Here is a 14,498-nt window from a genome sequence, read left to right on the forward strand (position 1 = left end):
TGTGCTTCAGAGCAGATCCTCCTGCCCTACATTACAACAGGCAAACGTGAAGGTGTGAGGTCTGGTGCCACGCAGTGGGGCTGATGAGGCAGTTCTGCTGCAGAGAGGTGGTGTGCTGAGTGACCAGATGCTCTGGCAACAAGCAAAAGGGTGGTAAGTGAAGTGAAAATAGGCAAAAAAATTAAGAGTGAAGAACGGTGCCTTTCTTACTTGGTCCCCACAGAAGAGGGGTCAGGAGGAACTCATACCAGAAGCAGCTTGAGGGGTATGAGCCAGCCAGAAACAGGAAGAAAGCAACAAAACCAGTTAGGTGGGAGGAAGGGGTGAAGGAGTTGCAGAGGGTCTCTTGGGCTGGGAACACTGGGACAGATGGTGAGACTGACTTGGTGGGGACACTTCAAGTGTCTGCTGGGAACTCACAAACAGCTCTCGCCCTTAAAGCTGAGTTCAGTCCAAAATGTCCAAGATGATTCTGCCTGGTGATGTAAAATGTCCTTTGTTTAGAGACTTTGGCCCATTCAGCAACGCCTTTTCCTCACAAAGCCGATGCTTATTCCCTAGAATACTTAGAGAAAAAAAAACCAAACCAAAACAGTTCCTCTAAGACGCCCTAAACCAATACCTGCTGTGACTAAGCCCTGTGGGCAGCTCCGCAGCTGATTTATATCCTCCTCCTGCAAAGCGGAGGGGTTGGAGTGGAAACAGGCACAGCCCAGGGCAGCGAGGGGAGAGCTGTGCCCTGGGCTGGGGGTGTGGGGCTGGGGCCAGCCGTGACACCGGGCTGCCTTCCCTCCCGGCCACAGCTGAGCGCCTCTTGCCTGCTGCAGCTTTATGGGCTCGCCTGGCTTTATTATACTGCAAATGTTTTGAATTCCACATGTTAATTTCCAGAGAGGCTTTGTTTCACTTTTGCTGCTTCCCGCCCCCACCCCCCCTTCCCTGGTTTTGATTTTTTTTTTATTTTATTACCACTGCCCTAACCTCTTCTTTTTGACCAGGTTTTGGTAATAGCTGCCGTTTTCTAAGCAAACAGAGGGCTGGAATTTGCCCTGCCTGGGCTCCAGCTGCAGATTAATCTCTTTTCACGGTTTCGTTTCATGTCCGCCCACCATCCCCACCACATTAGCTTAGTCAACACGTGGAAGTGGAATTTTTCCATCCAGGATCCTGCGGGTTGTAAGGCTGTTGTGGAGCACGTGAGTGCCAGCTCCAGACTTTTCTTGCACCTCTGGGTGGAAGGAAGTTTTCTCATCCCCCACACATGCGAGTGGTTGCCGGTGGGATGTGAAAGGTTTTAACCACCCGAGTCGGTGGAAACATTTCAGGGTTCAGCATTTCTGTGCGTTCTGAGAGTCCCAGTGCAGCAGCCGGCTGCGGGCACGGCCGTAGGTTTGGTTTGTTTGCAGCTCCTCCGGTGCTACCAGACCATTGCTCAGCAGATGAGCGGCTCGGGGGGTCCCCGTGCAGTCCTGCTCTCCCTGCACCTCCCTCCCAGGGGGGACACAAAGTGCAAGCAATGACAATACCGACAAAGATGGATGGAGTCTGCTTGGCCTGTGCAGATGTGTTCTGTAATTTCTACATCATGCCTTTCACATGTGGGCCTGGGAGGACTTTGCAGGTATTTTGGGCACTTGGCAAATGTATCTGTACGTATTCCACGGGTTTTAAAAGCCTGATAGAGATACAAGTGCCAGGTAAAGGGGATTGTTCGGCAGTGGCACAGTATCACAGAAAGAGCTGCAAAAATAATTCAGGACTCCTGATACTTTTTCTCCTGTCATAGTCTCCAGGCAACAGCAAATATTTCTCCTGAATACTCTGGATGAGCAGATGCCAACGTTGATTCACAGGAAAAGGATGTAGCCACGCAAGCCATAGAAATGTTGTTTGGGATGTTAGCCACGGCCCCTCAGGAGACATTAAGCAATATGGAACACACGCCAGTGAAGCTCTTAAAGCTCTTGCTGTGTTTGCTATAAAGAGATTTCTCGAGCAGTCTTAGGTGGGAACCTTTGTGATTTACCTTGATTATAGCTACGTGGAGAGAATATACTGCGTTTCCCAGCTCTGGAGTTGCTGCTAGGGCTTCTGGAGCACCACCAAAGCTCTGGTTTACTGAGAAGTTACTATCACAAGATAGGAGGAGGGCTTTTGTTGAAGGCCCACAGCAGAGAGTGAAAAGGTGCACTTTTGCTTGGAAAAAGGATGGCAGTGAAAATGTGGAAAGAGGCTGCCTGTTTATTTGCCCTGAGACTCAGATACTCTGTGCTGTGTTTACATATAACCCCATTTCCCTCCATTATTATACTTAAAAATTTACTGTGAGATCGAAGAGCTGAGAACAAACCTAATTCATCCCCTCTTCAGGGTGCCCAGCCAAAAGATCTAGAAGAGCTGCAGAAAATAATTTTCCTCTTAGATTTAGGTAATGTGGGCTTTGGATTAATCAGCTGAATTTGCTGACCAAGATATTTTCTTCCAGCAATTTTTCTGACCAGAAAAACACTTCCAATGTGGATGAAAACAGAACCAGAGATGTTTTGGAAACATGTAAAAGTTTGTTTCAAAAGCGAGCAGCTGGTAAGAAATTGAGGGCAGACAGCTGGGGGAGGCCAGTGGTCCACGGCCTGTGGGGTTATCAGTGCATCATCCAGACTGGCAGGGACTTCTAGTGAATCATTCAGACCTTCTCTTTTAACTGTGACAGAACTGAACTCACTATTCTCAAGCCACCTCTCCGGCAGAGGCAGTTGACTATTGATAGCCTTGAATGTCTCCAGCACTGAGGTGTGCACAGCATTCCTTTGTCAGGGAATTTCAATGCCCAGGCAATTCTTACCTCCCTATGTGTAACCTATACTGAACCTGAATGTCTCCTACACAGGTTTGTGGCCACTAACTTTTTGTCCCATTGCCTTTGATTAACAAGACTGGAGCCCAGCTTCCAGACAAAGCCCTACAAAATGGCAAGTGTGGTTTTACCTTTCAGCTTTCCTGCCAGCTGTTCTCTTCTCCAGCCTGTTCCCAGGGAATGTGATTTTCAAAACCTTTTTGTGCTTCTCTTTGCATGCCTGCTAAAAATATAGGATGTCCTAGACTCACCCTGGACTTTCATTTTCATTGTGGAGTTCTGCACTTGGTGGTGCTGTCCTGCCTTTGGCTCTTGAGGTGGTAAATTGAACCTTCCCAGCGGAATGTGGGATGAGGTCAGGAGAAAAGCACTATGTCAAATTATACTGGTTCTGCTAGCAATACAAGGGGAATGAGAGCTTGACCTCTTCACAGCATTGTGCTGCCAGCCAGGGCCTTGCCCCATTACTGTGGGGTGTCCTGGCTCCCCTCACACAGCCTGGTGTGGGTGCCTGATTATGCAGAGTGCATCCCCAGTGGGCTGCATGTATGAGTAAGAGCACGTGAATAACCATCTGCCAGTGACTAGCTCTGATATTAGCACTGTGCCCCATGGCACCCAGGCTCCCTGGGCTGTCACCCCACTGCCAGGCTGGAGCAGTCCGGGGCCCCTACAGTGCACACAAAGGAAGCCATACTCCTGCCCTTTGGTTTTCCTCCCTGAAGGAGAGACATCATTCCCTATCCCCAGGGAACATCAGCTTTGAAAGAGAGTTGATTTGTTTCTGTTTACCATTATCTTGGTTTGCGTAAATTACGGCGCTTGACAGCGGTCATAAAATTATCTGGATTTTAAAAAATTCAGCTGTAGAGTTTGGTCCTGTGGCCTCCCTGATGAGCTCATTTCCAAGGGGCAAACATGCACTGGGAAAAGAAACAGTCTCTCCTTGTTCATCACAAGTGGTCATCTCCCCATTGTATCAGCAGCTGCCTTGCCCAGCGTTGGTCACCGTAGGAAAGTACAGCGAGCCTTTCACCATGAGCTGCTTCACCCTTCTGAATAGCTCTGCCAAGTTATTTAGATCAAACAAATCATCCACCACCCCTCAGCAGTGGCCACCACATCACCAACATCTTAGAATCGAGTTCTGCCCTGGAGAGGAGGCTCCTTGACAAAGCAGTGATGATCCTCACCGAGGGATTTTGGATCGCCTCCGGGTGTACTGCAAGTGAAGTATTGTCTCCTAACATCTGCCTCATCTGGAAGCTGAATGGCAGACTGGCTGGTTTTAGGAATCAGTCTTGACCTGTGTTAGGATTTCAGCAATGAGAATCTGGTTTCCAGTTGTGGTATCATAAGGAAACAGGATAGACCAGACACCTAGTATATCCAAATAAGAAATCCAAACAAATAAAATCTTATTTTAGTTGCTGAAACAGAAAGTGTGAATCTAAATAGCCATAAGGACTAGATGAGCTGGACAGCCAGCAATATCAGACATTGCTCCAGCAATGGTATCTTCACTTTATTTCTGTCAGTGAGCTTAGGCAGTGATGTGTCTCTTTCTTCATTAAAAATTGGTAGATAGTGAGGTCCAAGATGACAACTTATATAATTAGAATTTCAAAAGAGTATATTATGCTCCTTTTTCTGGTACAAAGAGATTAACTGTGAAAAGGCCAGAGCTGGCAGACATGTGGATTTCTTCAATTTTTGCATATCTTTCTTTGTGCTCCTGCTGGTAAGAATAAGACTGCTGTAACTCTTTTCCACATGTGGCAGTGAAAATTGATCAGGGATCCAGCCTGTTCCTTTGCTTCATCTAAGTAAAACACAAAAAGTGGACAAGAAACATGAATGCTAAAGAAGTAAAATCCAGTCCAGCTCCGGGTAAAGGCAATTCACCAACTCCTTTTCAGTGCTCTCTGGCACACAGAATTGGTCCTGGAACTGCTATCATTTGGTCTGCTAGTAAAACAAATCATAATGTTCAATATGAAGTAAAGTAGGAGGAGAGGAAGAAACTGCAATTCAGCAGTGAGCAGTGTGGAAACAAGTGCTGGTGGGGGCTAGAGCCTTCAAATCCAGCCAAGAGCCCCTAACTCACAGGCTCTGCTAGATTTCAGGTGATCCCCACATGCAGTGGAGAATGAGGGACAGGGAAAAACCTGCTCTAGAACCTGACTGTACTTTGTCCAGCACTCAACAGCTGTTTTGTGTCCTGCTTTGTAAAAGATTAAATAAAATCTGAACAGGAAAAAAAAAAAAAAAAAGGCGAGTGAGTGAAACTGAGATCAGGAAAAGAAACAAAAAGTCCCAAATAAACATGTTTTTGATGGAGGAACTGGGTTTTCGGTTTTTGCACCCTAGCACTGTTTGTACTTTCAGATTGTCAGCAATCTGTAGCGTGCTGAGCAGAGGACAGTGTGGTGGAAATACCTATGAAGCAGCGAGAGCCTTATCAAGGTACTGTACCAGGAAATACACCGCTTTCTTTCCCACTTCGTGCACGATACTGTGATTAAACCCAACAGCACGCCTCATCATAACATGTGCCTTATCAGCCCCACTATCTGATGACAACAGCAGCCCTCGGGAGACCAGGCTGACATCACCCAAAACCTCAGTAGTTCAAGACTGAAGTATGCAAGCTGTGCCTGACTGTCTTCGCACTAAACTTGCAGGTACTTTGCTAGAGGAGAAGGAATATAAAAATCAAGCCCAAACAATGTTTCAGAATGCTCCTGACAGGCTGTCGTTTAGCAAATGAATGCAGCAAGCAAAAGAGGGTTTTGTCCTCAGTAAGTACCAGGAGTCTGCTCCACAGCTTTCTGCAGCTTTGAGAGGGAGGGGGAAAAAGGTCAAACCAAGACATTGTCACTGCCTTGAGGACGGTGCCAGCGGTGATTTGGTACAGCCCCACTCTCAGCTGACCCAAATTCAGCTGCATGTGGCTGTGAGGTTCACCCTGTATCACAAACAGGGGCCAGCTGTTGATCCAGGTGGAGCTCCCAATCTCCAGATACTAAACTTCATCAAGGCTGCTTAATTGCCAGTTCAGTCTTCTTGTTTGGTTACTGCTGCTTCACCGAGGCAAAGCATGCTGGCTCTGGCCTTCTGGCCTCCTTCCTATATTTTAATATGAGAATTTCTACAGTCACAAAAATAAGAAACAGAAAATAGAGTAGGCTTTTCTTGTGTAACATTCAGCAAACTTCTCTGGTTTTAATTTGTTCTCCCTGTCCTGGGTTCTTCAAAACACCTTCTCTCATTTACGTCAGCACAGATTTACCACACCCCAGTTATTTCAGACCTGGATAGCACCATGGAAAAAGATTACCAGTCTTCTGGAGCTGCTTCCTTATGCCTTGGACAAAAGAAGATCATATGGGACCATATTAATTCCAGAACTGCCTTTGTATTTGTACAGAGCCTAGCACGAGTGAGCTCCTGCTTGAGGTTTGCTGTGTTACAAAGTTGTTCTTAAAAACACCCCCTGCTTTTAATGTTCGGGTTTTGCTGGGTTTGTTTTTAGTTGCAATGCAAGCTTTCAGAGGGAAATCGAGGCGGATCTGAGTGCGGAATGCATGCATAGCGATGGAAGCAGGGCCATCCAGCACACGGATGCTAAGTGTCCATTTACAGCCGGCAGCGCCCCCGGGCCATGCATGGTGGGCATCACTGCCTGCTGGGACCCCGGGCAGGCAGGCAGGGAGGGAGGGCCTCCGTGCCCTGCAGGATTTTGAGATGTTCCCGCATCCCTCTGCATGGATTTGGGAGCTGCTTTGCAGAGGAGACCTTGTCTTCCAAGGCAGCAGCTGCATCCTCAGTGTGCACTGGTAAGCTGCTGTGTTCTGCCCTGCCCTGGCACCTGCCTGCCCGGGCACAGCAGGAGTGACCACTCGGGTCATGGACAGCAGCTCCTTCAGAAACGTGTCAAGGACTGAAAACTGCCCAGCAAATAAAGGAATACAGATTGTTTTTATTTTACTGTCTCGGTGAAGGCTTGGCTCAAGGGACAGGCTGGAAAGAAGTCTGGTGGAAGTAAGATTTGCCTTTTAAGATAGAGCATTAGATAAATCCAGCTGTGTTGTGGGACTGCTGGAAGCCTCCCCGAACAAGTTGTAGGGAACTTATGGTGGTTTTTGAGGCATAGTACTATTGTCTGTTTTGTTGAAGGTGTTTCTTTGTCTTGATGAACTTCAAGGAGCACTGAAAACAACACAGTGTGCCATAGGGGGAAGCCTTACAGGAAGACTCGATTAGAAAAAGGAAAAAAAAATAAAACTTCTTCTCCTACAATGGTTAAAAGTATTCCTATTCTGAAGCACACTTGATTTTTTTTCTGCCTGATGTATACACCCCTGGCTCTTACCGGGCTTTGCTGTATTGCTCAGTTAGTGCCTTAGTTGATTTATTCTCATCATTGCTAAAAATACTGTAAAAACCCGCTTTTAAGTAAATGACACAGTGAGTTGAGGTCGGGATTTGGAAAGAAATACCGGTGGGATTTTTCAGGTTTAGAGAGAGCTTCTGGTCCCGCTTTCCTGAAGAGGAAGTGCTTTTGAATGGCTCTTGTGAAATATGCTGATGGTCTGAACATCAGCAGCTCCCCATGACAATTGGCACTGGCTGACCACTCCTGGCTGTCTCCCTGCAGCCCAGGAATGGATGAGTCACGGAAACAGAATTCCCCTTCACCCTGGCTGCCTCCCAGGCCCTCTGGGGGACTGTCTTGACAACAGAGAAGGAAAGTCAGAGCTGCTTTTTTTTGACATTGTGAATCATTGATCAAACAAAACTCTTCTGCTTTCACGGACTCGATACCAAGGCAAGGTTTTTCATGAGAGTTACCTGAACAATTACAGACTGAGAGAACAATCTCAAATACTGCCGGGCACATTATTTTGTATAGAAAATTGATTCTGTGCTACTTCAGAAAAAAATGTACCATGTGTGCTAGAAGCTTTACCAGGAGATGCTAAAGACGATTGCCATGCTTAGGTGCAGCAGTATTTAAATACTGGTTTTCATTTTCGAATGATTTTCTGATATAGGGTTTGGTTGCATTTGAATGATTTCTAAATGGAACAACCCTCTTGGTGGGGGTGGGGGGGAGGGAAAGGACAATAATAGAGAAGGAAATTAACAGATTAAGCCCTGGGTACTTCCCCAAATAGAGAATTGTTATTTAGGTGGGGAAGCAGGTTCTGTTTGAGGAGGAACCTTGATTATTTTTGAGTTCTGCCTGGAACATTACTCAATATTCACACAAATCTGCTACTGCGGCTCAGATATAAATACCAATGAACTCGTACAGTGAAGTATTCAGAACTTCCCTCAAGGTATTCTCAACTGAAAAAAACCCCACTAAAAAGTGTAAAGGAATTTTTGTCTTGACACCAGATGAATGCTGGAAGAAAGAAGTGTGAGTCCTGTCCTTATGCAAGACCTTTGCCTTGAAGGGAGCCTTTTGGGTGCTATCAGCCCTGCCCACACAGCAGACAGGGCCTGAGCACAGCCATCCTGAGGCAGGGCTGGTGACTGTGTGGGATCCCTGCAGGTGGGTCAGGCCAGCACCTGCCTCCTTCATTCCTTCCCTACCCTCATCTCTGTCCTTCCCTGTCCTTCCCTGTCCTTCCCTGTCCTTCCCTGTCCTTCCCTGTCCTCCCCTGTCCTCCCCTGTCCTCCCCTGTCCTCCCCTGTCCTTCCCTGTCCTTCCCTGCCCATGCCATGCATGCACACCAGGAATAGTCCCATCCTCCCCTCCAAGGTTCTCACCAGGACATTTCCTGCAAAATTTCCATGTCTCAGGGAGTAGCAGTGCAATGGGTGGATGTGGTTCCAATGACTGTGTGTAATCCCTTTGGTGCTGGAGTTTGTCCTGCCTTTTGTGGTGACCAAGGGATGTGATGGGTGAGCAAGGGTTGTGATGTGAGGTTGCATTGATGCCCCTGGGTTAAACAAGAGGGTGTGGAAATGAGAGCTGTGATAGGAATTGTACCTTGTGTCTGACATCAAAGCCATAAGCAGAGCTCCCCAGAGAGCCCTCAGTGCAGACAACCCCTCCTCCTCACTCCTGTTTTTCCAATGTGGGGGGAATGGGAGTGTCATGGCCCTTGCCAGTTTTCCCTTGCGGGAAATGCATCCTTGCGCATGGGGATAACTTTAGCTGCAGGCTCTGGGAGAAGTGTCAGCGCAGTGGCGGTGTCAGCTGTGATGGGAGGGTCTGGTGACACCTCAGCCATTGCCCCACTTCTTCCTGAACTGGCGTTTTGGGAGCTGAGCCGCTCCACGCACCGGGGCACAAGGAGGTGTCCTTGCAGGCCCCAGTTTCCTGGGGAGGATGGTCTGAGAGCTGGCTGTGTCTGTCAGGAGTGCTGCTCCCTGTGCCACTGCCAGCTGGGGCCTGGGGCAGGGGGCAGGATGCTGCTGCCAGCAGCATGCCCCTTCCACAGGCTGCTCTCCTCATCCTCCCCTCAGTGCCAGCCAGGACATGGGGAATGGGATGTCCTGGGTGTCGGTAACCACACTGCCTCTCACCACTCGTGATTCTGTGCTACAGCTGCTGGGACAGGGAGGGGGCATGACACAGCCCTGGGGACACCCTGGCTTTCATCAGGGTGAGCAGTCTGGTCTGCCTCAGCAGCCATACATGTTCTGCCTTGCTTTTCCTTTCCAAAACAATCAGACCTTGGAGGAAAGTGGAGCTTCTGCCCCAGACATAGACAAGGAATGGATTAGACCAGCAGGCCATCTAATCTGTGAATCTTCATTCAGCCAAGCTGGGTGCTTCTCAAGGAGACCTTAACCCTCCCTGGAGCTGTGCTATGTTGTCCCATGGAGCGTGCTGGGAAAATCTGGAGGAGTTCAAGGAAGGTCAATGCAGAAGTAATGATGCTCTGGGAACCCTTCTGGTGGAAAGGTTTTGCCACAGGTTTGCCGTGCTATCCTTTGACAGGGCATTACCCACATTTCCCAGCCTGGCAGACTTAGATTGCTGCGCTGGTCCTTCCTGAGGTCACATCTGAAACCCTCTCAGAGAGGGCAGCTGTTGAAGAAGCCCAGTGCATTTGTTCAAGGGGTGATCTCCTTGGGGGCACACAATGCCCATGTCCCTCCAGGAAACAGTCCTATGGCTCATAGGTTTCTGGGTGCAGTTTTGGGTGTTGGTTGCTTCCCATAAAAAACTGAATGGTTCACAATTGGCTGTAATGAGCGTCTGACTCTCCCTGCTGCACTGTCACAGCAGCTGGCAGCAGGAATGTGTGCTGGAGCACCCTTGCTGGAAAAGGGAATGTCTCTGTAGGGGTACCAGGGCACACTGGGATGCTGGAAACCCCTGCCAGGACTGATCTGAATTTGTTGGTTTTCCAGTGCTACTTCTAAAGCCAAATTTTGGAGACATTCAAGTTTTGTGGGGGGAGGAAAATTCTGGCCCCCAGGACAAGGGAACAACTGAAAAGGATTTCTGGCAGTGCCACCTGACTGGTGTTCACCTGACTGGTGAACCCAATATTTTTTTTTGCAGAAATTGAACTGATTTGTTAATTGTTCTTTGAGTTATCCAGAGCCTTGGACAGGTTTTCTTTTACTAAAAAAAAAAAAAAGGAAATCCATACAGTTCCTCTACAGCACTGACTAGCTAAGCTGAGCTGGGAGAAGTTCCTGTGAAGGATGCTGTGAACTGGTGATTACCATAAGGGAGACAGGGCTAGAGTCAGACTTTGCTCTACACAGCAGTGGGGACTAGTCTGAAAAATGGATCCAATAATACCCAGCTCCACAAAGCACTTTGGAATCATGTTGTGGTTTTGATTTGGTTTGTAACTCCTCATGTAAGCCAAACCTACAGATAAACTTTAGAAAGTGAAGGAAGATCTGCAGGCGTTAAAACATTTTAACACAAAAGGGTACTCAAGTTCAAATTGGATCAAATTCTTGTTTCATTCTAGGAATCATTGAAATTAAGGAAGAAAAAAAAAAAACCAACAGAGAAGATCCCACTGTGACAGTACTTTGCAACATCCCAGGAGTAACAGAAAATACCTGGTAATATGTTGTGAAAAAAAGCTCCGTTTTATTTTTAGATAACTAGAAGAAGATCTGAACACAGCTAGTAACTTGTGGGTAGATCTGTAACCTTCTGCAAATAGTAACCACATTAACTGCACTTAGAGTAACTGCAGAGCCCCAGACCAGAGCTGAGGTACCACTTACACCCTAGCTATACTTTATTTCAAGTGCCAAGTGATGCTTGGCTGGGGTTTGGCCTTGGCAGCTCCACAACAGAGGTGCAAAAGTGCTTGTGTGCACTGCTTTGCATTTAGCAGTTTGGAAGGCACCAAAACTGATTACAGCTGCCTGGTCTGCCTGTGTGTAAGCTGCATAGAAGCTGTGTTTTTGATGAGAGTACATGTCTTGTTAAGATAGGCTTAAACTGACAGTGTGTGGAGAAAATGAACTCAGGAGGGTTCCCAGTTGTGTTTCTGCAACTTGGCTGTTTGAATCAGCAGCTTGTGATGCTTAACGCAAATAAATTGCAAAATGAAATATCCTTGAGGATTGAACTGGATACCTGGAACTGATAAGATAGGAAGAAATGCCCGAGGGCCTCTGATGTTGCACCATTTTTCAGAAGTAGCAGGGTCATGCCTGCTTGTCGTAGACTGACTGAAGTGACTGGCACAAGACCAGGCTGTTGGTGTGGGTGGCCTCTGTGGAGCGTGTGGCACCTGCCATGACCACGTGGCTGCACAGCCCTCACCCAGACCCACAGTATCTCCTGTAATGCGGATCTTTGCTGCACTTCACACCAGGAGAGATCTCCTTTCCCTGCAGTGCCCTTCTCTGCTTGCAGCTGAGGCCCCAAAGAGGCAGTGCTGGTGGTGGGAATTGCACCAGACCTTCCTGGCCCCTGTGTGTCCCTGTCCTGCCTCATGTTCCTTCAGAAACTGTTAATCATCCTGAACTACTTACTGGTTTTGTGATCTTAAACAGGGCTTGAACTCAGCTTTCTAGAGGTGAAAGCACAATGTCTTACTGTAACTCATTTTGCCAGCCAATCCTATCCTGAACCCAACAATATTTTAATCTCAAAATCCAACCTCAAAACCCACAGCATTTTCAGTTACTGTATTTCACCACACAGCTGAAAACAACACTTTTTTTTTTTAACCACCTTGTTTTTCTAAAGTGAATCACAAACCCTGGAGCTTAACAGACAGAAAAGACCCAGAGACAAATCCTCTCTCAGTATCCTGGTGTTTATAAGGAATAAAGAAATTAGAGTAAGAAAGCATTTATCTACAGTCACACGGCTGTAACAGAGTTAGAAGATTCAGCCACCCCATGGCTAAGACAGATAATTCATCTTAAAGAAGCCAAAAAGCATTGTTGTCTACAAAATGTTAGTGGTGGTATACCTATTAGTCATTTTTTAATTTTCCCATGGAAGCCCTTACCTTTTCCCTGGAAGGCAACTTGACACTCTTCTAGATTTGGTCCTGCTAAGTGCTCTGCTGCTCTTTTTACTGCCGTTCTTGGCTGTGCCTTCTTGGATCACACCAAGGAATAATTAACAATAACACAACTCTGTTTCTCAGTGGGTTTCCCCATCGGAAAAATGTTACCCATCAGAGTGCTCAGTGCAGCACCCATGAATAGTATTTGGCCCTTCCAGGGAAATTTGGTCTGTTTTAGTCACTCCAGTTAATTGGTGAGAAAACTGGGACATCTGAATTTATGCTCTCACAGAAAGGCTGTAGGATAGGCAAGGGAGAAAGCCAAATCTTCAGCCTGTCATTCTGGAGCAATAGCCACCTTTCTTCCCATGGTGTTTACACTTGGGAGAATAAATGGGCATTTCACAATCCGAGAAGGTGTTTACAGTTCCCAGTCTCTGCTTACAGATGTGCTGGGATAATGGCTCCTGGTATGTGTTTGGTGCTTGTGCTGATGAAGGGGATGGAAACCCCCAGTCCTGGGGGCCTGGTCTCATTGTCCAGGTTTCATTGACATCAGAGGAAATCTGACCTATTCCAGATTTAGAACATTTGTCCAGCAGCAGAAGCCTGGCCCTCAAGACCAACTGATGCATAGGTAAAACATAAGCATAAGTGCAGATGTCTCAGAACTTTATAAAAATTTGGTCGGAGAAGAGTTGGAAAAAATTCCAGGTGCTCAGCAGCGCCCAAGGTGAGGCCAGTACAGGCTGGTCCTCGCATCAGGCATTGCCCAAAGCTGCTATCAGCAGTGTCCTGTGCCTGGGGCTACCGCAGCGAGGCCAACCCTGAGCTATCCCCTCTCGGGGGTCTCTGGAGGGCGGGACACACACACAGCACAGGACAAGTGTTGCAATCAAGCTCTCAATGGGAGCCGATTACCCTCAGTCATGTCTGGGAGGGAGGGAGGGACGAACTTTGTGTCTTGATCAACGTCATGCATCTTTCTATATGGGGGTTTGCAAAATTAGACTTCATAAGCCTCCCCCAGCCCCTTCCCTGAAAGCTACACCCACATTTTTCTCATGGATGACTCATTGTTAAAACAAGATGTTTCTTCAGCTAGAGTTTGCCTCTGCTATGTATTAGAAACAGCTGGACATCTGCCCTGACATCAGGCGTCTGGGGTGACCGTGAGAGCGCGCCTCAGTATGCCAGCGCACATGAACTTGCACACGTGTACATATGCTTTGTATATTTCTGAGTTTCTCCTTTGCCCTTTCCACTCCTTTTCCTTTCAGTTTCTTTTCTTTGTTGTGCTTGGTTTTGATTTTTCTTTCTTTTAATTTATGCCTCTCCACCTCTGTTCTGTGTGTGTAGATTGCAGAGCCACAAACACTTGCATTCTTCATTCAAAATGACGGTATGGAGAGAAATATAAAATGACCTCATCCATTCCTTCATGGATAAACAGAAAATGATGATGGAGTTCTTTCATATGATACAAGAAAAGTGAGTTAAAACAGATCAGTTTAAATTAAACAAAAGAAGACATTAGATGAAATAACAGGAAAAGTATCCTCAGTCTGTCAGATTGAGGAATAATTTGTTTCTCAAGGGCAGTGGCTGAACTGGACAGTTTGCACATGACTTTTTTGGGAGTGATAATGTTTCTCTGTCCCTAGAGTGAGGTGTGTCTTCATCACTTTGATGTGTGCAACTCTGAAATCAGCAACATGGGAAACCACGGGGGCAGAGATGTCAGAAATGGTAAGAGGTTTCCGGAGGTGATAAAAAGGCCACCTGGGAGGTGGTTGTGAAGGAAAATTCCAATGACCCAGTGCAATATTTTGAAGAAACAAACCAAGAGGCTTGAGGTTAAGATGCATTCATATGTGAGGGCTGCTTGCCTTTAGGTTATCCCCCACTGGAGGAGTCTCTGTAGATGTGAGACTTTTGGACCCTTTCCAAAATTTGCAATTTTCCAAATTGCAAAATTTAAAGAAAATTTCAAAAAGTTGGAGTTAAAATGAAGGCTATGGAAGTGGGAAATGCACATATTTGGGCACATGTTCTGCAAGGAAATCCAGAGAGGCTGGGGAGGTGGTAAAGGTCAGGAGACCTGCTCTGAGGAGCAAACCCACAGCACAGCAGCTGTTTGTGACACGACCCTGACACGGAGCATGGATCCGCTGCCGTCC

This window comes from Cyanistes caeruleus, chromosome 6, assembly GCF_971803275.1.
Source record: "Cyanistes caeruleus chromosome 6, bCyaCae1.hap1.1, whole genome shotgun sequence".
Lineage (NCBI taxonomy): Eukaryota > Metazoa > Chordata > Aves > Passeriformes > Paridae > Cyanistes > Cyanistes caeruleus.